This window comes from Amblyomma maculatum, chromosome 7 (assembly GCF_055883805.1).
Source record: "Amblyomma maculatum isolate TAMU_Amacu chromosome 7, ASM5588380v1, whole genome shotgun sequence".
Taxonomy (NCBI): Eukaryota; Metazoa; Arthropoda; class Arachnida; order Ixodida; family Ixodidae; genus Amblyomma; species Amblyomma maculatum.
In genome coordinates, this window is record NC_139350.1 from 131,501,830 (window position 1) to 131,528,952 (window position 27,123).

The window sequence follows — 27,123 nt, forward strand, 5'->3', positions numbered from 1 at the left end:
CTGGCTTCCTTTGCTGCCGCTTCTCGCCGCCTGCTCCTCCTCCGACTTCTCCGCTGCCTTACTTTGTCTCTACTTAGCCCGTAGAGACATCCTGTACGACTGCGCCAGTGAAGTTCCTTGTGCCAGAGACGCCCCGTCGGAGACGGTATGAGCTAAGACTAGAGGGCAGGAGTTGACGAGAAGAAAACTGAATTTTATACACGCAGCAAATATTTACAACATTTACAGTAGAGATACAAGTTGGAACCGGCTAAAAGGGAAATATTCCCACCTCGGCATAGCCGACGATACCGAGCATCAAAACCTAGTCCGGAAAGCCGAACCGTGCCCTCGGGCTCAGTTTTAACCCCCTTAGGTCCAGCCCTAATTTCTGCAACAACCAATCACAACCAACATCAACCTGATTAGTTCGTTCCGACATCCAGCGCCCCCTTCAACTTTAAGAGGACTAAACCCTCTTTCTCATAAAAAAAAAAGGAAAGGCAAAACTCCTAGGATCACGTCCTTCCATTGGGCACTTGCATTAAATGAGAGTCTCACCTGCCCCCCGCGAGGTCAAGACAGCGCGCTCCAACCCGGTGTACAAAAAAAAAAAAAAAAAAGAAAAGAACAGAGCGGTCCTGTCATGACCCGCCTGTCGTCACGAGCACAGTGCCATTGTTAGGCGTTCGCCACAGCATTCCATCGGGGCCCGCGCTAATCTGTTATGCCCGTCGGTCCCTTACAAACACACTGAGAGAGTTATAAATTTTCGGTGTTCTCTATCCCCATCTGTCATCTAAAGTCTGCAACGCATGAAGATGGAGATACCCTACGAATGCTGCGCCACCCCGGGATTCTGACAGCTCTGGGGCCGTATTACGCACCGCTCTCAAACGGATCGCTCTCAAAATCACTCTCAAAGGCCTATGTCCTATTGGTCAGTTCTGACCGGTCAGTTCTGCGTCACCAGTGGACGTCATGAGACGTCATGAACACAAAAGAAACGATGACGTTGAGCACCTAAATATGGTCGCCAATTGAGAGCGTTTTTTTGAGAGCGGCAGAAGCAGTCTCAAACGTTTGAGAGTGAAAATGGCGGCCGCGTAAATTGCGATGCGCTGCTTTGAGGCATTGTATCGGCGATCCACAGCGAAGAATGAAGCACGAGGACGCGTTTGACTTGCCGGACAAGTTGCTCCGGCTCTGTTCAACTCGGGAACAAGCAGAAAGTGTAGTGACTGCGCGACGATTGCCGACGAACATCGATGAACGGCGGCTTGCGGGCGAGTGCGTCGTCACCGCGGCGGCAAGCGCACCGCATTTTTTTGCTACCGGAGGCTTCCAACCACGATTATACCGTGCTTCCAAAGTACGCAGGGAATGTAAGATCGTTTGCATCACGCAGTGCGTCGGCAGCGGAAGCCATCGGGCGGAACGATGATTGCCGTCAAGGATACGGAAACAAGTCGCTAGGCAAGGGGTTCTACGCACGTTGTGAACATCACAATAGTGAGTAGATTTTGTTATTGACTGCATGTGTTTGCCGAAGAGTTCTGAAGATCATAGTAAACTTGTATTGTGCCTGCTTTATCTCAGATCTGCGAAGCGAACACGCGCATTTCGTGACCCTGGCTGCCCCGCCGGACCAACGCCTCCTCCACGGCGCGTTCGTCTAGCGTTTGTGAATGCGCCGTAAAAACGCCTGCTTCTTTTCATTTCCTCCTTCTGTCAATTATATATGCGCGGATCAAAAGCGTCCAAAATAAAGTTGTAAGTTCAGTGCAGTTGTGTGTGTCCCTAGTCTTGTCCTTGTCTGCCAGCGCTGCGACACCATAATGTTTGATAGCGGTACTCCTGTGCACCGAAGGTGATCGAAGGTCTGCTGAACACCTGCGTCTTTTTCCTGATTAAGCTCTAAAAACCCGTGTTGGTCATCGAACGATCTTGATTATATGCATTGATGTGGGCTATACCACTTGTTGTAAGTCGGCTTCTCTGCAAGGCTTTTTTTTCCAACCAAAAGGTCTCGTTCCCACTCGTGCATTGTTTTTTAACAGTTGTCTTCAAAATGACCTAGTGAGAGCTGTCAAAAGGGTTCTGTATACCTGCCCTTTATATGTAAAGCACAGGATGAAGGGACTATTGATTGTCCAGCGCGCCTTGCTCCTCGATGACTGGTTTCGGGCCATTTGTCACGCTCCCTGCCTGCTACACATTCGCGGCGTGAAAGTGAATGCGCCGTAAAGACGCCTGCTTCTTTTCATTTCTGCAAAGACCGGGAGTCTTTTCTGAGTACAAGACTTTTTTTTTTTTTTTTTTGAAAACAAGCCTTGCAGGGAGAGACTGACTTAGATTTCGGCTTCGGCAAGAGATACATTTCCTGAATATGCTGAGACGGGCTATATGCCAAAGAATGCATGCTGCAGTGAAATTTTGTTCATGGCAAAAGCAATAGGAGACAAATGTTTATAGTGTTTAAATTTATTTGCTTCCTAAGAAATCGGGGTGCTTCTGTTATGCAGGTAATCATCACTACCAAGTTACAAGGCTGTCCTTACAATGATGCTTGCCTAAACAGCACTGGCACACTTTGCAAGCATTCCTGCGAATGTTTACGATCCTGGCTGTGGACTACTTAGTATGGATCTTCAATTGAGTGCTAAAGCATGCTCAAAAGCTGTTGAGATTAGCAAAAGATGGGCCTAAGTGGATGTCATATTTTGGTTACCCATGAGACGGCAACTACCCACTGAAGTCATGGCTGATTACACCAGCGCCAAGGCATCCCAGTCCCAGCTCGCTGTCTCTTCTCTGCTACCGTCTTGCAGCCTGGTACAGTTGGCTGTGGTCACTGTGGTGTAAACATGCTTAAACTGAAAAGTGCAGTATTACAGCAAGGCAGTAAATGTTCATGATGCTGATTGTAATCAGAAAATACTACCAACAAAGATCTTTTTTTTTTTACTGCCACTTATATTCAGTAGAAACACTTAGTTCTTGGCAGCAGCATTTCACTTGAGTGTTTTTACTGCAAAAGAGGCAGCATATAGAGAAGCACATGTACCTTGATATACATTGACCATACAACATTGACATGTACAGGGTCCTTCAAAATATGTGCGAACACGGCGAAGCGTTCGCACATATTCGCATATTCGCGCATATTCGCATATTCGCGCATATTCGAAGCGTTCGCATGCGCACATAGCGTGCGCATGCGCCACATTGTTTCGATGCGCGACCGCGCCGAATGCGCTGACGCTCACGGAGCGCGGGCACTTTCGCCGTGTTCGCACATATTTTGAAGGACCCTGTACATTCGAGAATAAATTACTAGGCCCAAAGAAGCCATTCCATTGCATATTGAAGCTACCTATACAAATAGGTACTGTATGCATGGTGCAGTATACAAAATGCTTATATATCGGATATAACAAAGCCAGCTGCAGATGGTAGACTATTCGACGTCTTGCTCTCTGCTGTAGCAGCTGCTAGGAGAATAGTGCATTTTACTTGGCTTCAGTGCCCAGAATGACTGCTGAATGACAAAAATCTTAGTGACAATAAAATAACTGCAATCGTAACAAATGCATTGCTGGGGCTATGTGTGAATAAAGATTATTTTACACTAATAAAACATGCAACACTGTCAAGAAGAATGCTAAACAGCTTGAAGACAGTAGAGGAAGCTAAACTATAAGCATCCAATAAATGACTACGCCGTAAATGTGTGATATACACATTTTGCACAGCTACTTTTGTCATTGGCATTTATTTTCTAAGTTATTTCAACAAATAACCAAAAAAAATTCATCTTCTGTTCAAACTGATATTTTAATAGAAAAGGCTTGTACATAATTCGCACAATATTGAAAGAGAATGCGTAATGTGTGTAAAATGAACATATTTTGAAACACTAAAGACTCTTTGATGGATATAAAAGCACTTGAAAGCTAGTTGTCATAGTGCGATCGCAGAAATTGAGCCGATTTCGAGCTCGCTCGCGGCATCACATGCATGATACGCTTGCTTTTCCTGCCGACAGAGTGGACACCGTCTAGCACGAACAGAAACTATGACACCGTCAGAGAGGCCTTGCAACAGTGTGCGACCAACATCATCACTCTTACCGCTGCGCGAAATGCAACATACTAGACATCCCTGCTCAGGCCTACCTTTATCGCCTCTAAACTGAGGTCTGGTAGAACAAACTCGTTCTCGCTTCGGTGACAATAAAATCAAAAACAAAAGAGTGCCTTCTTTCTCTTGCACAAACCTAAACGGAGCGTAAACGTCGGTTTCTGTACCTCACACAGAACATCAGCAACTGAACATGAACGGAATGGAGCAGCAGTAGCATCAATCGCAATATGAAGAACCGAGCCCAATGTGCCTGAAGTCAACTGGTTGCGAAGCACAGCAGCGAGTCACTGTGGCTTGCACGACAAGTCAGTGGTGAAGGGTCGTGCGTCGGATCTCGTTTCCCGCACTGCAGTCGCGAGCTCTTGCATAGCGGCTGACACCTACTTTACTGATACTGTCAGCGTCCATCTATCGGCAGAAGTAATAGTGTAGCCTTCATTTTGCTCTTGTATTTTTCAAAGAAACAACACTAGATCACATGGCTACCGCTCGTCGCTCTTGTCATCGCTGGTAAGCACTGATAAAAAACACTCTTCAGCAAGCTATTTTCGTGACAAACACTTTCACCAAGCTGTTCACTGCAGGTTCGTAGCCTTTACTGCTTTCAGTCAGATTTTTCCGGCAACTAACAACATCCGCAGAGGACCTCGATTTTAAACTATGCGTAAAAAGCAGCAACTAGACGGGAAAATCAGCTGTTTCTTTGCAGGCCGCCATGTTCACGCCTCGCTGTCGTCAGCTGACCCTCGCGGCGAAAATCGTTACCTAGGCGCACATTTAATTGTAATACTGAAAATGCTTCTATTTTTAGTTGCCGTATTATAGCTTCGAACAATGTTTCTTAGGTAAATAGAACATTTATACTTTTATTCGCTGCGTTTTCACGAAAAATGTTTGCACGCGGCCCCTTTATCGTGCAAATAAAATTTCCCGGGGTGGGGCTTTGCTATTAAGCACCCTAGCCTGCTTGTAATTGGCTAAAGTCGTGATGTCGTCACACTTTACATGTCTGAGCCTCGTCATTTTGACGTCACGCTCTCAAACTTGAGAGCGATTTTGAGAGCGGTGCGTAATCCGGCCCCTGGTTCGACGACAAAGTGAGCAAGTGTGCTTGCAAAAAAACCCTAAAATGAAAGGGGGGGGGGGGTACTTATATTAATGAAAATATGGTATATTTTACTGGTATGGCAGAAGTACGTATTGGCAACTTTTCAGTCTGGACGCAGGATACAACTTGAACCATGTTGGCGGTGTGGAGATGTCGGAAATAGTGCCAAGTAAAAGGATTTCACCTGCATATGTCTGCACAGTTTGTGGAAGGTGAAAGGCTAAGCATGGCCCTAATTGATTGATTGAAAGCACTTGAACGGGTTTGGGGAATGAGTCGGCCGCAGGAGTGTATATCTGTCAACCCCATTATGAGACTGTGCTTAACACGACCGCCCCTTTAATATAGCAATGCATGAATGAAGAGGAGTTCTAGCTTCGATATTTCAGGGTGGCTTTCATTTCTGAACATGCTCTAGAATCAGCCAGCAGCGTTCAACAAGGAGCTGATGCAGTTTGACAGCCCTTGCCAGGACTCAAATCGTAATGCACGCTTATTGTCTTGTTTGGACTACTATGGTGACAGACTGACATGCAGCCTTAAAGGGAAGCAGAAGCACTTTTCGAAAAAAATGAGTTTTCGGCAGCATTTAGTTGTTTTTGGTCCACTGAACAAGAATATCGCATTAAAAAAGGGCTTAAATAAACACAAACAGCTGTTTTTTAGAAGAAAACGAGCGCCAGCGCCTCAGGGCGCCGAGCGAACGCCACTGTCGCCTGTGTGTGGTCGAGACCGTCGTGACGTCATCTACGGGTGTACCGCGGGTCTCCGGCCTGCACCGACGGCGTTGCTGTGTAGTGCGTTGCTAGCGCGTTGCTTCAGTTGGCTGGAAGGCCTAGTCTTGAAAATTATGGATAGTGCGGGCAGTAGTGAACAGTTTGGACTCTCGCCATATATGTTCGAGCCATCAGTGGCTGCAGAAAACGGCGGAACCAACGACGCCGCGGAGTGCGCCAATGGAGAAAGTGACGCCGCGACGTTTTCACGGGTTGGAAATCTCCTCTGGTACGTATGTTCTGCGTAGGTGCTTGTTTTTACATATCTTTGCGAGGTAGATGTGCAAGTGGTAATAAAGTAAATCACGTCGAAACGCTGTTGCTTACTGGCTGCTGCATAACAGCCGAAACACCAGACACCTGTAATATCGAATTCTAAACGCCGGCATGCTTACACGAGTCACGCGAGGTAAAGCATTTGTTTTTCATTTATTTAGAGCACGGTGCCTATTTACATCCGAAGGCCTTTTATTACTACGAAAGAGCGCCAAACCTGTTTAGTGAGTTCACTGCTGGACTGCAGTGTAACGAGATGACAGAGGAAGCTGTTCGTGTGTGCTATTAAGTGCGCCCCTGTATTTTTTTTTCTTCTGTCGTCCTACGAGATGTAGTAGAGTGGAGAGCTGAATTGGCACATTTTAAACAAGTAAAGCCCACCGCGCTGAAAGTTTCTTGTCCTTTGGAAACAACACCACATCGTACCGGCCGCCAGTGTTCGCGCAGCCGAATGCTGTGCAGAACGACGGCATGATGGCCACTTGTCGCTACACCCACTCCACACAGAACGCTCGAACTAGAAAAAACAAACGGCACTAGCAAAGGAATACGTTGAATCGTTGTTCGCCACGCCAAAGCGCGAGACGCAGCGGAGCAAGCAATGCGGGACTGGCAGGACGGCCGGCCGGCTCCCCGTGATTGGCATCACTTCCGCCAGCTCTCCAATTTTGCCATCCCCCAACCCGGCGCTTCCGGAGGCGACGGGGGCGTGTCCGCGGCGGGTTTTTAAAAGGCGATTGCGGCTGTTCTAACGGACAGAATCGAGAAAAAATTTACACATATGATTTTCGAGGTCTTTTCTTCCCAGCCACAGCATTTCATGCAATTTGAAAACCGCTTCAGCTTCCCTTTAACATAAGTGGTTTACTTTCGTTCACGGGCCTCAACATGCGCACCTCGCACCACACATGAAGGTCATGCATAACAAAGGTGCGTTCCCACTTTGTGCACATCAGCTGTTTCTTTACTACTTAATGGGTACCTTGAGAGAGCATGCTTATTTCATGTGAGAGGCAGACTTAATTATGTGCTTTTACCTTTTACAAGCTGCGTATTTTGCAGTGTGGCCATTGAAGGCCTCGGCTGAGCGCTTGTTTGTTTCATCACTTCCGTTCTTTTCTGTCTGAGTAATTGTTTGACTATTAGCCTGTTTAGTTCTCGACTGCCACTTCTACATATATACTTGCAAACGTGAACACATGGTCTAGCATTGTTTGGTTCACTGTGCATTAATTTTTTGTCATTCCTGAGGATGCAAGTTGCTTTGTGCATACTCAAAACTTCAAGTAGTTTGTGGAACGAGCGAAAAGAACAGCGACCACAAAACAAAACATTGACTAGTTGTTTTTGGTGATTCCACTATGTCACACGTGTACGAAATAATTGCCACCACGCTATATTCCTGGTGGCATCTGCCACTGATTTCCATTTATTTATTTCTGTGCACATCGGTACAAGTGCTTCTAGACACTCAAAGTTTGTATTTCTCGTGGGTTATTGTACGTGCCCCTCTATGTGCGATCCAGAATTTCATCTGTCGAAAACCACTTGCTCTATACGCCTTCATAAGTGTGCCTTCCTTCTTTCTAAAAAGAAAAACATAACCTGCCCTCCTTTTCCAGCTTGTAGTTACAGAACTAAATATGTAACTATGTTCTTACATATTTACATTTATATGTTACAAACAGCACGTAAGAGATGTTTTGTTCGGGTACGTCCCTTATGTGGAGGTTTTAAATTTTAAAAAATGCTTCCACTTGCACCAGGTTGTGGGGTACGCAGAACCCCCACAACCAAACCTCCTCCCCCTCTGGTTTAACTGAGCCATGAGAACAAATGCATTGGTTATCTGGCGCCAGACGGGGGGTGCTGCTGGCCCTAGTGATGCCACAGTACAAAGCTCAAGTTCCTTTGCATCCAAGCAGCTGCTTTCAACTCAATAGAGTGAGATTTATCAGAAAACTATGCACTTAAATCCTGACGTTTCCAGCGTGGCCATGATTGGAGGATTTGTTATGAAGGCTGCCAGCAACAAGGTTCTGTGCGGTGACTGCGCTCCACTGCTGCAGACATCAAAAGCCAACACTCCCTTCCTCAGACTCACAGCCCAACAAGGTCGCAATGGCCTTCTCTAACCCAAGTCAGGAGCATCTCAAGCTCCTCATACGTCTTCAGAGGTTTGTTGACCACATTTGTCAACCACGTGCTGCTGCACATCCCTCGTGAAACCACTGGGATTATGAGTACATAAGAGTGTTGAAGTGCTGCAGGAGCTGCTCATTCTGAGCTGTGCACATAACACGGACATCGACCACCACAACAGACTCCAGGAGCTAGTAGCCAAGAAATTTATGGAGACCCTTTTCAGCCACTATGCTCTCAAAGCAACTGAAAGGCATATTTTTTGTTATTTTATTAAAATACGCTAAAGGCCCGAGCGGGCATTACTTGGGGGTGGGGAAGGCGGGACAATAGTAAAATCAATGCATCAAACATTGCGACAAGTATATAGTCGTTAGCCAGGAACACAATGTTGAAAAGCTAGCGCTTCAAACACTATAAACTATAATAAAGACAAATGGCACCAAACATTCCTGTTTTTTGGAGAGCAGTGGTTTAACATGATTACAAAATAAATGCAAGGATGAAGGCTACAGCTCGAATTGACTGTTTAGACTGGTTACAAACATTTCGTAATCATTGAAAGATGCAATGGTGCCAGAAAGTAGACTCCATTGACGGAGGGCGAGGAGGAGGAGAGGCAAATGAAAGAAAAGATTAGTTCAAGCAAAGATAGGTTCCACATTCAGTTGGTGGTCAATGCGTGAGAATATGTGATGGGCGATGCAAAAGAATGATTATAATATAATGTGCAGAAAGACAGTACGGAAAGCATTCTCCCTCTTTCGAGAAGAGGTAAGCTGAGGGCTGTTTTTATTTCAGTTACACTTGTTGATCACAAATAGTTTTTAGTCAACGAAACAGGCGGCTTTATTTTGCTGAGACTCCAATTTTGTTACTAGGTATGCTTGATAGGGTTTCCAAATCAAAGAGGCGTAATTCAATTTGGAGCGCACTAATGTAGTGTATGCTAGCTTTGTGTCTAAACTAACTTAATGTAGGTTGCGCCGGAGAAACCAAGTGTTTAGGAAGCCTTGTTGATAACCGTATCTATGTGACAATTCAATGAAATGTCTGATGCTAAATGCACACCTAAATACATTATGATGGGTACCGATTCAGTATGCACGTTGTTCAAAGTGTAATGACATGGTTCGGTGCTAGATGTTGTGCTAAAACTGACAAGCTTTGTGTTTGAGGTGCCATTGTGTGCACCAATTGCTAATCTTATTAAGGTCTGATTGTAGATGAGTACAGCCTGAAAGATCAGTAATCTGTGTATACCACGCAATCATCCGCTAATAATCCGACCCTGGAATGTAGGTTATTACTGATGTCATTAATATAAACTAAGAACAAGATAGGCCCGAGCCCAGGCCCTTGCGGCACTCCAGATTTAAGGGGGAGTGGGACGAAGAATGGCTATTAACAAAAACTGATTGATAGTGATTAGCCAAAAAACTCCTTATCCAAGAAATAACCTTACAATTTGTTTAAATTCTCAAACTTCTTTATTAGATGAATGTGTGGGACTTTGTCGATTGCTTCAGCGAAATCTATAAATATGGCGTCTATTTTAGAGTGAGCATGAACAGCATGATGAAGGTCAGTAAAGAATTCAAACACTTGTGTTTCACAAGATCTACGAAGTAGGAAGCCGTGCTGATTGGAAAAAAAGGAAGTTATGCTTCCCCAGATGACCCATGATATGGCAGAGGAGATTACTTGCTCTAGCAATTTACAGCTTATGTTGGTTAAACAAATTGGTCTGTAATTTCATGGCTGAGAGGCATCGCCAGATTTGAAAACGGGTATGACATGCGCACTTGTCCAGTCGTTTGGGACACAACCATCAATGGATTGCTGAAAAGTAGCAGCTAAGATGGGGCATTCTGCAGGCTTTGCTACTTTGAGTAATTAAGGACATATCCCATCAAGGCCGGGTGCAGAGCTAGCAGGGAGACGGTCTATGGCAGAGGACACACCTTCTGTCATGACAGTATGTCGGGCATGGTTTCGTGCAGCTTTTGGAATAACAGGTCAGTAGGTAAAGGGTTCTCATCAGTGAGCACTGAGCAGAAAAATTGCCTAAATTCCTCTGCTACCTCAGGTGAAGTAAGGAGCTTTCTTTTCTTAGTTATTGGCACTGACTAGTTTGAACCATACTTTGGATTAACAATGTGCCAAAATTTTTGAGGATTGTTCTGTAACAGATGTGAAATGTCACTGCCATAAAACTTGTCTTTTGCTATTTCAATTTCAGTTTTGCACAGCTGCGCATAAGTGCGGTATTGATCCCAACCGCACTCAGATGCTGACTTTTTTAGCTTTCAGATACAACCTTTTCTTTTTTTTATACATCTTTTGACGCTCATTGTGAACCATGTGCTCTCTGCAGATGTGGTGATGGTGACTTTAGGCACATACTTATTTACAGATTTACTCGGCGCGAAGAAACCGGATACTAGAGAAGAAGACGACACACAAAACAGGACGAGCGCCTGTCTCGTCCTGGGTGTTGTCTTCTTTTCAAGTGTCCGGTTTCTTTGCACTGTGTTAATTTGTAAAAAGCTATGAACCAACTAGCTCAGACTAAGATCCTCACTGTACATACTTATCTTCTAGACAGTTAATTTGTTATCAATAAGAAACCAGTTTTCATTCATGTCCCACGAACAGAAAGAACAAAAACATCTACAGAGAACAATGATATAGTTCATTAAGCAGCATATCAGTACCTGCTCTGGGATAATCAAATATAATTTCATTCGCTTTTTCTGGTTTGTTTCTGACTACTGTGGAATCTCTCTGCAAAACTTTGTGGCCACTGAGACCATCCAACACGTTTACAGACGTTTGGTCCAGTTGCGTTGTCAGCACAAGATCCAAGACTGAATCGCCACAGTAGCGGTGGAAATCATTTGGTGCAGACTGAAAAGTACTAACACATCCAGAAAATTCTGGCATTCACACTTTCTTGAGCTGTGGAGGGGCCTATATGCCTGCCAATCAATAATTGGCTAAGTGAAATTTGTTCTGCAGGTAAGTTAGAGATTCATTCAGCTTGTCAGCGAATTCCTAGCAACCCACAAAATTTCCGGACATGATTCTGTATCAACAACATGCACTTGCAGGCTTTTCCTTACTGCAATTAATTCCCCACTGCCGCGCGAGGTAATGCGATCGTTTCTAAATAATGAAAACTGGCTGGACAAGGGTAGTTCAGTACCAGCAATATCGGCCAATAACCAGGGCCCGTATTCCGAGTTTGCGTCGTTATCGAAATATCGCTACCTCCCTGACCTCGAGTCATCTGATTGGTGGAAACACCAGAACATCATGTTGCCACCTCTTCCGGTTCCGTAGTGGCAACACCCGGTTCCGGCGTTTTGACCAATCAGATGCCTCGAGGTAACGCGAGATAGCAACACTTCGTAATGACGCAAACTCAGAATATGGGCCCAGGTCTCTGTGCCCAACGCAAGGTCTGCTGAGCATGCTTCGACATATGAACACAAATTATCTTGTTTTGCAAACAGGTCTTGTTGCCTTGTATGCGTGCGCATCAGCTGGGAGGGCTATATATTTCACATGCTGTCTCCTGATTAAACAGTTGAATTAAGCGCCAGTGTTGTCCTCTTTCTTGTGTTGTGTCCCTGTTGCGCTAAAAATCATTTATTATGTTTAATTGGTCCTTAAGCACAATTTGTGGAACCAGCGAAAAGAACAGGCACCACAAAACGAAACATCTACTAGTTCTTGCTGTTTTTGGTGATTCCACTATGCCACACGTGTACTAAAAAGCCCCCATTGCCGCCCCGTGATAATCCTGGCGACATCTGCCACTCACTTCTTTTTATTTATTTGTGTGCACATCGGTACAAGTGTTTCTAGACGCTGAAAGTTTGTGTATTTCTCGTGGGCTAGTATTATATGTGGCCCTCTATGTGCAATCCAGAAATTCAATTCACCTGTCGAAAATCACTTGCTCTATATGTCTTCACTAGTGCACCTTCTTTCTAAAACGAAAAATACAAACCGCCTTTCTTTTTCGGCTTGTTGTTACAGAACTAAATATTTTATTATGTTCTTACATATTTACATTTATAAGTTACAAACAGCACATACTACCGCAAAATGCCAAGCAAGCGCCCTCCCTCTCAAAAGCCGAAATTACAGAAAAAATGGAGGGGGGCACTTTCCTTGAATGGCATCGAAGTTCAACATAACGACAAATTTTTTTCCCGCCAGAAAAAAAAAAATGAGTGCAGTGCATATGAATTTAAAGTTTCATTTTTCTCCGATCAGGCCTACGGGCTTAGAAGTCTGCACCAAGAGATCAGCGAGATGCCGCCGAGTGTTCTCGCTACGTCGAATGCAAACTCAACACCCGCACACGCTGACGTTTTCTCTCGGAGCGCTATTTAAAAATGTTGCTGGTTGTTTTATTTCTTTCGGCGCCAGCTCCTTTGGTCGTCACTCGCATCGGATGCCTCTCTCGCAGTGGTCATCCGACGCCAGCAGTCAATCTTTAGGCGTGTGCACTTCCGGGCGAGTCAGCGCCGTGATGGTAACATTTTTGTTTGTTATGTTTTTGAGAGCTGAGATTGGACTGGATAGGGCTGGCAGTGCTGCGTGAGTGAGGTATATGCTAAGGGAAGGGAGTGGCGAAGTGTCGAGCGTTAGAGGGGTGGGGACGTGGGCACTTTGCTGAAACAGCATGGAAATCTGAAATTAGCAGTGAAGTTAGAGGAGGTGCTTGCTGGGAATTTCACAGTGAGCGATGTTTTGAATTATCATTCGTGGGGTATGTTCATTATGTCGAGATTATGTGCAGGTCTTAAACAAGAAAAAAAAATGCTTCCACTTGCACCAGTGGGATAGGCAGAATAAACTCACCCCCCCCCCCCCCCCCCCTTGTTTAGGTGAGCAGTGAGAACAAAGGCATTGGTTATTTGGAGCCCAAGGGGGGGTGAGGGGCACTGGTGCTAGTGATGCTCAAGTTCCTCTGCATACAAGCAGCTCCTTTCAACTCAGCAGAGCGAGATCTATGCCAGCATGGCCATGACTGAAGGATTTGCTTTGTTACGAAGGCTGCTAGTGAGAACTTCCATGTGGTGACTGCGTTCCACTGCTGCCGACATCATCAGATTTGTCGCTTGAAATTCTTTTTCAAGTTGATAATTGAATATTATAATATTGACACAACACAGGTAATTAGTTACTCTAGTGGTTATGTTACACGCATGCGACACTCTCTTTGCATAAAACCGTTGCTAACGAGAACAAACTGCTATAAATATTCCTTTTTCCAAAAACTATCACCAAATGAAATGCCCTTCCTGATCTGTCCTTATCCCTATTTGAAGCTCAGCTTACATAATCGGTGATCATCTGAGCACTCATCTCTAAGTGATTTGAACTGGTTTCATGCTCCAATAAAATCCTTTGTACGTTGGGCACGATGAGCATATCTGGTATTCTAGTAATGATGTAGCGTGTAGGTGTGTGTAGTATTCTAATGCAATAATTATTCAGTGTAATGCTGGAATTTTGTTTTTGGTAATGCCTTGCCTGCTATACTTCTTTTTGTCTTTTTTTTTTTTTTTTTCATTGTTATTGTGCAAATGTGTGAATAAATCAATCAAGAGCCAACACTTCCATCCTCAGACTCAGCACAACAAGGTCGCATGGCTTTCTCTAATCCAAGTCAGGAACACCTCAAGCTCCTCACAGGCCTTCAGAGGTTTGTCAACTACGTGCTGCTGTACAGAACCTCCCTCGTGATGTCACTGGGATTATGCGTACATAGAAGTGTTTAAGTTTTGCAGGGGCTGCCCATTCTGAGCTGTTCACAAAACATGCACACTGACCACCACAAGAAACTCCTGGAGCTAGTAACCAAGAAATTTACCAAGCCTCTTTTCAGTAAATATGTTCTTGGAGCAACTGACAGGCACATCACCTCAAGGTATCAAAAGCAGAAACTGTTGTCCAGAAAAGTACTGAAGATGTGATGTGAAAGAAGGTGCAGTACATATGAGAGTTAAGTTTACTACAACTATTTGCATTCTTGGAGATGTTAGGCAAAATAGGATAAGAATATTTCTAGTGATACGCGAGATAGATTACCAGCCAATAGTGGCATAAAAAAAAAAAAGAGGACAGAAAGAGCCTTGGCTAATAATACAAACCCCAGGAGTAGGTTAATATTAAAATCTACTGCCAAGTAGAGGTTAGTCTTCAACACGATTGAAAGGCAATGTAATATGTTCCAGTAGAAAGGACACGTATCTGCGGCTACCATATCCACCTTTCCACTGTCACGAAATGTAGACAGCATGATCTGTAATGAGATCGGTACCTCGAACCATCCGTTGGCAGACCCTTGCCAATGATAGCAGCGTAGCTCCTACAGGAACATGACCAATGCAAGAGGCATCTTACAGAGGAGACAATGACTTAACGATGGTGCAAATCATAACTATATCACTGATCTCCAGACAAGCCAATAAAAAAGCCACTTATTTTCTTTTTCTTCATGTTGAAAGTAGAGAACAAAGAGTGACGACAGACTCCCACAGACACCAGGTATAGTACAAGCAAAAAACATGAAAAAAAAAAAATGAGAGGTGCAAGTGAAAAATTCCTGGCTTAATTTTGTGAAGCAGCATCCTTAGCAAATGACCAAGGCACTTGAGATAAAGTGATGTCCTTATCATGGACAAATGGGACGTGAACTGCTTTAGCTGCAGTCCCACTCTGAGTATGAGTCACAAGACTCTTGAGGGTTCAATGAACATAACTCACACACAAAAATACACTAAGATATCAAGAAAAAAACTCTTGACGACTTTTACAATGAAATTAACTTCTGCACACCCAAAATGGCTTCGTATGTAAAAAGTGACTGCCGGAGTGCCATTAGAAGGAAGCACCACTGGAAAGGCATGCACCCCTGCAACGGTTTGGAAATTTAGCGAAGTGAAGTTCGATAAATGCGAACACTGTGAGACTTTTGCAGCTTTTTCATGACGATTCTCCGACAGCTAAACCCAATAAAAAATTAGATACATACACAATTGACTGCTCATACACCAATACACAATAAATTCAACATGAACACTCATTAAAAATATAAAAAATAAACACACAGCGGGGCGCTAAGCATCATAATCTATTTCCAAAGTTGACAGACCCTCTGATGAGAGCATCTAGCTATTATTGCATGGCTCAATTTTCGTGCACATGAAAAAACGAGCAGTGGTGGAACTGCTTGTAGCAGCTTTTGTAGCAGAAGAAATCGCAGTTTGTAGCAGAAATTTCAAGTTTTGTAGCAGGAAAAATGCCATTTTGTAGCAAATATTTGAGCTTTTGTAGCAGAAAAAAAAAGGTTTCGTAGCAAAATTTCATATCTCGATACGCTTAAATAAAGATGGCTTGTTTTATTTCTGGAATCCAATTGGCTCAGATGTTTATAACGACCATAGCCATGCAAAAACAAGCTTCAAGCTAAAATGCAGTGTAATGTGCTGTTCTTTCTTTAAAAAGCCCCAAATTAAGTAAACATAAAGTTTTGCTAAAAATAAAGCCGTTGTTATTCAGAGCGAAGGCGTGTAGCCTTGGAAAGAAGGTGGCTAGCTGTCTTAATACAAAAACTCTCTGCAGCAATTTAGAACTGCCGCTTCTTAAAACTGCAACTTTAAGGCACTATTTCTTCTCTCGTCTTGATGTCTCCAGCTTCGACAGTGCTGCTGCGATCCTTCCCTCTCCATTCTTCAGAAGAGCTTGTCCACTCTCAATGTCTGAAAATTTTTTAGTCTTGATGCCATTTGAGAAAAGCAGCTCAGCATTGGTGATCATATTCCTGACCAGCCTGATCTCTTCCTGATTCTGACGTCTTTTCTGGGTGTCCTTTTCCTGTACATCAGGCTAACGTCGAGGCGCCTTCTTCCTTCAAGATCCGTGCTGATTGGAGGGGAAGGGGGAAAATATTTTTGCAGGTCCTGGGTGGGGGATTTTTTTTTTCTTTCCTTGAGAGAGCCGCGCTGCTGGCACTGCTCGGTCAAAAGGGGCCATACGCAGTGTAGAGTGAGCGCCTCCGATTCCGTGCATTCGCAATCTTTGCTTTTGTTTTTTTTTTCTTTTCCGGTGGTTTGGCGGGGTGGCTGGTTAATCAAAGCGATGCAGGGACTCGGAGTCATGAGTCTGCGTCTTCACAGCGCACTGCGGGGATTGTGAGTATGCTTTCCTCATTGCAATGAAAACGTTCAAAGGTACCTACTGCCTGTATGTGGGGCTGCAAATATATTGAGTACCTGTGTGCTGAGTTATTTGTATACGTGCACACCCACACACATGCAGTTTTGTAGTGATGGAAAAGAAATAACTGTCAAGATTGATGTAATCTTCTAAAGGGCGCATAAATGTTGACGTTTGGATTAAGCTGTGAAATTATACAAGATGTTTCACTTAAGGGGTTGAACTTAAGGTACAAAAGCGGCCAACAGAGTCCACTGCGCGCGCACTAAAGAAGCATTCAAATCTTTAGCGCTCCCTCCGCTGCTACTCAGGCCATCACAGCCCATACCTCACTGGTACGGAAAAAAAAAAGGAAGCAAGCGTGCATACTGCCCTGCTGTGCTTTGCTGAGGGCAGTTCCAAACCGTCACTCGTTTGAAACCGCCTGCTCGCACACCCTTCACACATACACACACACACACACACACACAAGCGCGCGCGCGCGCACGCACGAAAATTAAGCGAGCGCCCAGGGCAGCTCGAAGCCATCATGCATTTGAACGTGCTTCGATCCTTCAACGGCCAGCCTGCCAACCTCTCCCTTCCCCCTTCCCGCGCATTGGACTTGAGATATATCTTGCAGCTCACTCCCTCCCAGTAGATCGAAAAAAAAAAGAGAACACCAGCAGGAGACGCATAAGTGACGTAGACAAACGTCAAATATATGTGACGTAATTTTCCGTTCAGGACCTGCAAAAATATTGTTCTGCCTTGCAAAGTTATTCAATGACGTTTGGTGCAAGCGTGGCGCTGAAGTAAGCAAAAAATCGATTTTGTAGCAGCATGTAGCAGGATTTCTGATTTGGCGCAATTGGTGCAGCAGTTCAACCACTGCAAGAGGTATGCCAGTTTTCACAGGGTCATACCATGGCTATGCTGCTTTTTTGTCCACTGTAAATTTTTCAACAAACCCTTTTTAAATGAAGACGCAGACGCAAAAAATCGATACCAAGTTTTTTCACTTGTTACAAACATTTTTGCCAGGCATAGTGGCCTTACTCAGGAGCAATAAAAGAAATGAAGAAAAGCGGCAACCTTCCTGAAAGCCCAAGAAAGTAAATACCAGCTGTGATGTGACATAGGTAGACCTGCAAGATGAGAAGGGAAGAGAAAGGTAAGAGAAGAGGACAGGCAAGAAGGTTAGGCATAGGTGTTTTTGTGAGCTACCCTGCACAAAGTGGGAAATGTGGATGAAAAAAGGGAAAGAAAACAGACCAGAAGGGAAAAAATTTTAAGTGCATGCATATAATCATGCATTTATAACTGGCCCACTGAGGTCAACTGGCTTAGTTTACTACGGTCACAATCCATGTGCCATGAACCAGTTGACACATGGTCCAAGTATCCTAGTTCTAAGGAAGGTCCAGTGTCCATTTGGCTTCATGAAGTCCCCAGGAAAAAGCATGATGCCTCAAAGTGAGGTTAGAACCACAGGATATATGCAATGGTTTCCAGGCATTTGCAACTCTTGCATGCCAGGCTGAATCAACTGCAGTATTCTGCTATTCTCTGGCATCACCTGTCAAAATGGGATTTCAAGCGTATATTGTTCTGTGTGGGTCAACAGCCACTGTTCAAGCAAGCACGTCTCCAGATAAAACTGTGCTGATCCATTACATGCATGAAAATATGTCTTTCAACAGCATTTTTTTTTTCCAGCCAAATTCAGTAGCCTAAGCAGGCTTGTTTCTAAGGTGAACCCTCCTTGGTGGTAAATGTCAGCCTTGTTTCCCAGGCTGTTTAAGGTTCATTTGCATAAGAGAAGTTTGGTATTGCTCTGGCCCTTTTACAACCTTCTCACAGAACACTTGCCCAAGTGGTGGCCGCAGGTCTTAGAGTGGCAAGCCAAATTATTTGGACATTACGACTTTGAACAACATCACAGCCAGCAAGCACATTTCTAAGTTCTCTTGAATCATGTGTCTTTTAAAAGTGCTTAGCCTGCCACTTATAGGGATCAAAACTTTCTCCAGCTTCCACCAGGGAAATATCTTATGCTTTATTTGGTCCATGAACAAGCTTTCAAGTATAGAGGTTGGATATGGCAGTCTCACAAGTGACTGCATTCATTTATCCCCTTCACAAAACGTGCCCTAAAGTTCGGTCTCATTGATTAACACCCTCTACCTTGATGCATATGACCCAAAGGGAAGAGAGCGAGTTAAAAAATAAAAGTTAAATCGTCAAGTGCAAAGAAAGTTGACAACACAGTGCGCACAAGAGAAAGGTGAGCCACAATGCCAAACTAGGACAAATAAACACATAGTAATTGCATGGCATTGACCAGTCAAATATAGTACCTTCTTCACTCTCAAAGTTTAGAGGATAGAATTCCACTTCAGCTAAAGCTCTCTACTTTGTGTTGTCATTTGGCTGCCTTAATTGTGAGATATTTTCTTGGCTTGTTAAGGCGCTGGGAATATCTAGTTGTGGTCAAGTGAGAAAAGAAAAGGAAGGTTGCAACAAAGTCCTTTGTTTCATTGCTCAATATTAGCCAGAGGCATAAAAACTCACTCTGCCAATGACGGCACACCCAGCTGCCACATGTGCCACAGTGATGCTGTTCAGCTGAGGAAGAGCACTGTCCAGTGAGAATGAGCCCACCACGACTGCAAAGAAGACAACAAATGGCAGACAGGGCTATTAGGGACAAGTCAACATCCCTCACTGAGCAGGTGGGAAGCAATAGCAAAATTAAGCCAATGAATGCCCTGCTGGGGTCCAACCTCAATGCTGCCACAAGAATGGAACTGTACCTGAAGGTAAGCATAAAGGGATTAGGAATGCAAAGCACTTTCAAGTACATTTCGGCTGCAAAAATATAAGTTCAAATACCGCCCAAAGAGCCCGTGTAGCAGAGCACAGTTGAACCAGGATATACCGAACCGGGATTTTTAGAATTTGTTTTATACTGAACTCACAGATTATCCCCTTGAAAATCCTATGTAAAAATATAGAAAGGGTACTTCGTATATCGAACTAACTTCATGAACTCTAATTTCAAGGGGGGGGGGGGGGGGGGGGGTGCAGAGTGGACTGCCAGTACCGTGAAGGAGTGCAAGCCTATAACAGCTTCTTTGACTTGTCCAGTAAAAATTGATTTGGATTTATTTTTTTAGTGGGCAAGCCTAGAAAGCCACTATGGGGATTCCTTCAAGAATGCTGGCACCCTCCCAGCACTCCTCCTCCCCCCCCCCCCCCCTGCAGGAGTCAAAACACTTCATGATGTTATCGCTACCAGCATCTTGGTACGCTGGCATGGGAATGAGCTGTGGGCTGCAATGATCATGGCACGAAACGAAGGGACCCACAAATTTTTTTGTTTCAAATTCTCAGCAGCAAAAATAATTAATGGGCCTATTACGCAAGGAAATAAAGTGTCATTTGTCATGATTGTAAGAGGTGTCATGCAGGTTTTTTTATATCAAATTATCGATATCCGAACTATTGTGCACTCCCCTTGGAGTCCGATATATCGGGGTTCGACGGTATAAAGAATGAAATAAAATGAACATCTGATTAAACTACAATTATGGCGTCACTAAATATCTGTTTTTAAGTTTTTAATGCTATCTTTTTACATGTCAACAAATCATGTACTCTTCAAAATGAAAGACTATAATGGCATAAAGCAAAGCAAGAGTTATCAAAGTGGATTCTGCAGAACCCTTGGATTTCTTGGAGAGCTTTCTGCATCCTCCAAGCAGCTAAACCCATGCACACCTAAACCATCCAAGTTTTCTTCAAACCACTTAATTGTAACCACATCATTACTAATCATGCCATATGCATATTGTAAGTGCTCACATGAGACTGCTTCTCTGTACATCCAGCCCTTATGAATTGAACCCAGGCATTTTTTGAGAAGTCACGTGCATGCGAGCCCCTTTTTGCGTGCATGTCAGGAAGGAAGGGATGGAAGCTGACGCATGCATGGTTCCTCAGCACCTTGTAAAAGCCACTGGGATAAAACTAAGGATAGAATTGACTGAGAATCCCTGATGTAAACAGTATATATGTAAACATTCTGCTTCCGTGCCGAGACATCAGGAACTGCATGTATGTTGTCTTCAAATACTTGAACAGTTCAGGAATGTTACTGTTGGGAACGTACCTCTCCAAAAGGCACCCTATTTCCTTGCATGGTGAATGTACCAGCTATTTCATTTGTTAAACATAAGCTAATATACTACACTAGCCTGAAAAATTGTGTTCCCACTCTTGTAATAATACCAACTGGGATCGACAGTATTCTAAGATGAAATAAACAAATAAATAATGCAGCCCAAATTTTTCTGTATGTGGTTAAACACTGGATGCCTTCGTTATGCTTCAAGCATAGCACATGAGATCTGCACAGGATGAAATACCAAATATGCAAGCAATAAGAGCCATGTACTTGACAGCCAGGTGCATTCTAAGACTCTGTCAACACATCCAATGTCGCATCTGGGCTTACCAGAAGGCAAGCTCACAGGTATCATAGAGAACCACAAATGTGAGGCCAAATCCAAATGTCATGAAACATAACTGCGTTGTGCAGTAGTGTTGCCTGCTTCTAGGGCGGTCATGTTAATGACGATAAAGGAAAAATTCAGTCCGTAGCCGCATACAAGAGCAACGTATGACTAATTATGAGCTAGCAATACTAGCATGCACAAGGGTGCAACTACTCAAAGTGAAATCAACTCTTGCCAGGGTGCAAATGTCAGTGCATTGCCCTGAGGGACATTTACATAAATTTCACCATTCCTGCATGCATGCTTCATCATCTGCACCTAACCTCAAGAAACGCACTCAAACGCTCATGCACACATATGAAATGGGCTGTAATCATGAGTCAAAGAAGAGCTGTAAGTACATAAACAAATAAGCAACACAATAAAAGAGTACCGCCTTCTCAGAGGCCTGGATATATCACACTGCTCTGAGCAGTGTGATAGTGGAGAGCAGTGGAGGCACAAGAGAGAAGACATTGACTGTTGCAGCTCATCGTGCCAAGCACAAAAGCCAGCTACAGGCTGGGCCTCGCCCAGCACCTCCACAGCCACAGCCCTATCCTGCGCATGTTTTTCTTGCCCCTTGGCAGCTGAGTAAGACACCATCTGAAGACAACACAACGTGCACACTAGATTTGCCATGCTCGCAGCTAAAACCTTCTTTCACCTGGTGCTTCTCAAAGCAGACCTCCTGAAAGCATTTCAAAGGTGTGTGGCTCAGTGAAGGCTGCTAAGTTGAAATCCTGGTGATGCTTGTGCTCACTGATGTAATTGCCCTAGAGTCTGGTTTCTTTGATGCCTTTTCCTCAAACATAGGAAGTTCAGTAGTTTGATTAGCCCCATGAACCTTCGATCCTCCTGAAGAGCAAAGTGATGAAGCTATCACGAATCAATAATTTGCATTCACAGTTCTGCTGCATATCCTTACGTTATACCAGAGATTACAATAGGTGGTACGTCAGATCTCCCTGCACTAGGTGAACTAAATACAAGCTCATACAGCACCATTTCAGCAGCCCAGCGACACTGGCATCAAGCAAAAACAAAAACCCACTATGGCACCGATCGCATGCAGCCTTTCTCTGGTACGTCTCTCCCATCATTGTGGCATAAATAAGTTTGGCACAGTTGATATAAGCCTGCCTTGCCATTTGCTGCTGCAACACAAAAGAAATGGACTGATTTCCACTCCCACAAAACGATGCTGTTGCAGTCGTAGACGTTGAGGGTGAAGATGAGCATAGACACTACAGCAGTAACAAAGCTAGACACAGTGAGTACTACAACAATGTTGGCAAATTTGCGCAATTGGCCAATGTATCGAATGCCAAATTAGGCCTAACCGGTCTTTTAAACATATGAGGAGCACTATCCCATTCTTTCCAGATGCAGTTGAACCCCTTTATAAGAGACATGTACGGGAGAGCAGTTTTTGTCTCTTATATGAGAGGTCTCTTATAAGCAGGGTACCATTCTTTTATTCTCTGATCAGCCCTTATTTCAAAGTAGGTACCTTATTACTAAAAGAAGCACAAAAGACTGGTATAGCCTGTTGCAAAAAGTTTATTATCATTTGGATTCATATTATGACCTGCTAGGTCGACAGCCATACACTGGATACAATCCACATTCCTTCCACCAGAACTTTCTCACACTGCTTTGCGGGTGAAATAGTTCTCAATCTTGCTCTGTTTCATGGCTGCATTTACAGTGTTTTTTAGCACAGCTTCTTCCAGCTTCGTGACAAGGCCAAGAGCTGGAGGGAAATAGCTGAGCTGAACAGCTTTCAACGGCGGGGGTTTCATATGTGCCGAACAGCTGTCCAAAAACATCAAGATCTTCCTGTTTTTTCTCGCCATCTTCTCATCAAAGCTTGTCAGCCATTTATTGAAAATGTCTGCCGTCATCCATGCAGCCTTATTAGCTGTGTACTCCACATTGATGGAGTAGTTTTTTAAGCATCTTGGGTTTTTAGCTTTGCCAATAACCAAAATTCTTTCTTTCTCAGTTCCGCCCATGTTAGTGCAGAACATAGCTGTAAGGCGCTCTTTGGATTTTTTGCCTCCGCTGCAGTTTTGGTTTGCGAAGGCAAATGTTTTGCCGGGGAGCATTTTGAAAAATATTCCCGACTCGTCAAGACTGTACACATCACAAGCCTTCCATCCACTTAATAAAGACGGCAACGTCTCATTCTTCCATTGCCTTACGGTGTTTTCGTCAGTAGCATTGCTCTGACCGCAAATAGCTTTGTAGCTGATACTATGAGGACGCTTGAATCTGTCAAACCATCCTTGACTGGCTTCAAACTCAATGCCAAGACCGAACGCAAGCTGCCTGGCTCTGGCTTGAATTAAAGGTCCGCTGAGTGGAATGTTTTTGCTCCGTGCGTCTTGAATCCAGAGAAGAAGCGCTTCTTCTAGTATGGGATGGGACGACTTACGCAGCTTGGACCTGCTTGCCCCAGTGGGTGCTTCTTTGATGATCTTTTCTCGCTGAGTCCAGATTCCGCTGATCGTCTTGCATGACAGCCCAAACTGCCTGGCGACGTCTGCTTGCTTCATCCTGCAGTTGAGGTCCGCTATGATGTCCAACTTTTTCGCGACCGTAAGGCTAGTACGGCGCTTGACTGAGCAGTCCGCCATGCTGACTAGGTGCCCGGGGACGTGGTAACAGCGAAGCAGCCAGGTGGCGATGGTGAACGTTGCACAACGGTAACAATGACAGATAAGCCCAGTTCACGATGTTCCTAAAAAGCAGCGTCGCGTCGTGGCGGCGCAGTTAGGGTTAAGCGCAGTAGCAAGAAAGTTTCATTGATGCTAACTGCGATGCTGCTGTCTAAAAAAGCATGTGTGCGGCCGCTTTCGCGCTGCTTGTCTGGGCTTGGCTTGGCGATTGCCTCGCTTTCATGGCTTGTTCGCGCCAACTAAGACGCTATGGTGGCTACAGCCACCATACGCTAGCTGATCGCCTCGCTCGCGTTTGGCAGGTACATTGGTCATTAACGAAATGCAGCGCGAGAGATGGCACCCGCTATGTGCTTCGCCAGGCTTGCGGACGCGACACCTGTGATTCTTGATTGGGAGTTGTGCGAACGAGAGTGCCCACCTCGCACTCCCGGTACTGCTGCCTCGGGCAGACGCCTGCATGCGCGGTTGCACTCGTACCCTTGGTGGTAAGTTTAAGTGCTTTCCTATGTTGCAATCCGATTGCAGGGGATCTCGTCGGTATTTTATAGCTGACCGACTCACTCTGGCTTTGCTGAAGTTATAATAAATAGTGACTGCGCACTTCTATCGTCCCCCTTTGCTTCCACAATGGGCGCAACTGCGATTAGCGACCGATGGCACTGCATCGAAAGTTAAAATGTCTGCTACAAGAGAGATTGTTAACCAGAATGCAAGGATAATTTGTCCTTTATAACTAATTGTCTTCTATGTCCGATGTCTGTTACAAAAGAGGTCCAATTAATGGGAGAGATAGGGCAACCAACCAAGTGGGTGAAGAGTGTCTCTTATAACCGATTGTCTCTTACATCCGTGCCTCTTATAACGGGGTTCAACTGTAATAGGTTTAAAGGATTTAATGTTTCTAAGCTACTGAGGCTATGAGGGATGCCGTGGTAGAGGGCTACGGAAATTTCGACCCCCTGTGGTTCTTTTAACCCTTTCACTGTCGGCTGTTTCTGACCGACGCACCCCCAGTGTCGGCTTGGTTTCAGAGAACGAGCATATCAGGGAACGAGCATAAAGATTTATGAAGTCGAAAGAGAAAAAGATGGAAAGAGGCTAAAACACTCGTGTGCTGCTGCTGCTAACAGCAAGCTGTCCTCAAGCGAGGGCGCGTGGAGAGAGCGAATGCAGCAATCGAGTCATATGTCAGTCGGAGAGAGGCAACCACGTGCGGCCCTGAACTTGCCACGCCGTAGCGGAAGCGCGACAAAGAATAAAAATAAAAACCTCCAAACCTGCCACAGATGGCAGAACAAACTTTGAACCCATAACCGCACGCGCGCGCCGAAGGATCGCTCGCTCGAGAGAGTAGTGTCACGGAGCGACCACGCCCCCTCCCACGAGCAAAGAACGGGCGGGCGCGGTCGCACCATACTCTTCCATATATGTGTCATATCGGCGCGGAGCGAGCATATCAGCTTGTATAAAGATTCAACAGATGGCGGAGCAAGTCCAAGTGCGGTAGCTTTACGGTGAGGCGCGAAGATTTGAACGCAAGATAGAATACGTACGGGTACGTTATTGACACTGCGGAGAGGAAACGCGAATACGTACTGGTACGTTCGTGACAGTGAAAGGGTTAAGATGCACCGAGATTGCATAGCACAGAGGTGACTTACTTTTCGCCACCCTATAGACGTGGCCACCATGGCTGAAATTTGATCCAATGTCCTAAGGTTCAGCAGTCAAAAAAGCCCTAACCACTGTACCTTCACAGAGGGGCTCTTGCCACATAATAAAAATAATAAAAAAATTGTGGCTGACTTTGGTACTGTTGAATGCAGCACGTAGCATGAGCGCCACCAGCAGACATCATATGAAAAAACACAGCCAGAATGGCTGTCTCTCCTTCTGGAAGCTGTAAAATTACCTCCTATTTAGAAAATTGTAAAACTATAAATGCTCCCCTGCAATCAAGACCAAAATAAGAAAAAATACTGTTTCCCTGTGCTCTCCTTTTTTTACTGATTGTTGGCTTCATATGCATGTATGAAGCCCATCAATTGCTAACCCTTGTCTTCCACCTTCAGGAATGGGATGCCACGATGTGCCCATGTAATCTAAAAACAGTTAAAACCTCACAGGACACTAGAATGTATATACCATGGTATTCATAATAAATGAACCAGAACACATGCTGCGAAGCATGAGTGGTCATTTTGGAAAAACTTCCTCGCTCTGCTGTGATGTCATCTCGAGGGGTCCCCTGACTGGCAGGCAGATGTATGCCAACGAGAGGCTTCTAGCAAATCCTCAAGGTGCAAAGTCTTCACCTCCTTCCTTTCAGTACCTGTACTCACTTTCTCTAATGCACAAGGAACATTTACACCAAGACCAGGACTTTTTGATTTTGCAAGTTGGGAAACTGCTTCAAAAGGTGACTAGTTTTAGTACGCATTTTTTGGGTACTATGGACTGTGGCACCATCTAGATGCAGTCAATAAAAGCTATCTGCTATCGCCGCTATTGGATTCTGAAAATCGTTTCGTTTCTTTTCTCTTTTCCCTATTAATTATCTCTATGGCTCTTAAGTGTATTAGTTTTTGCTACTGGCTCCCTTCAACTAATCTTATCTGCCAGGTGGTTGTGCATTTATCAACTATCTGAAAGTTTGCAACTTAGACACAGTTTACTTTAATGGCCCCAGACATCACCACTAGCCGTAAACACCCGAATTCTGACCACTCCAAAGCGGTATTTTTTGATACATGGGCCCTATGGGAGGTTTCACAACTCATACTATTAAACAGCTCTGAATAAGACATCTCAGTTGTGAACATGCCTCGTGCATTAGGGAGAGTGAGGATAGTGAGTGACAAGCATTGATGAGTTGATGAGTAAGGAAAAAAAATTACATTTCCCTGCACCACCTCCTGTTGTCCACATGCACCTGTGATTCTTCTATACAGCGCGGAGATCAATTGTGCCCACAAATGAAAATTAAAGATAAAAAATTCTGAAGGAAACTCACAATTCCAAGAATGGCCAAGGCAAAGGCAAGCAGTGGTGTGACTGATATGATCGCGAGAGTGAGCTCTCAGCTCTCCAGGAACTCAGTGGCAAAGCTGCTCACAAAGGTGGCAGGTAGTGAATGAAGGGGCCCACTTTGTCTCCAATACAATCGCGTAGGAGCTCCATGTTTCTGAAAAGATAAAATAAATGAATGAATCTTTTGTTGAAAATGGAAA

The 27,123-nt window shown here is 44.5% G+C and overlaps 1 pseudogene across 1 annotated transcript in view; it reads right to left on the reverse strand.

Moving 5' to 3' along the window:
• LOC146184748 (phosphatidylcholine translocator ABCB4-like) overlaps positions 1–27,123 on the reverse strand; it is a 59,303-nt pseudogene that overhangs the window by 19,170 nt on the left and 13,010 nt on the right. The window contains exons 4-8 of the transcript XR_014708912.1: positions 26,907–27,077; positions 21,686–21,812; positions 21,167–21,280; positions 19,411–19,463; positions 19,222–19,331 (exon numbers count right to left, since the gene is read on the reverse strand). The product of XR_014708912.1 is annotated as a phosphatidylcholine translocator ABCB4-like (transcript). The remainder of the gene's footprint in view (positions 1–19,221; positions 19,332–19,410; positions 19,464–21,166; positions 21,281–21,685; positions 21,813–26,906; positions 27,078–27,123) is intronic.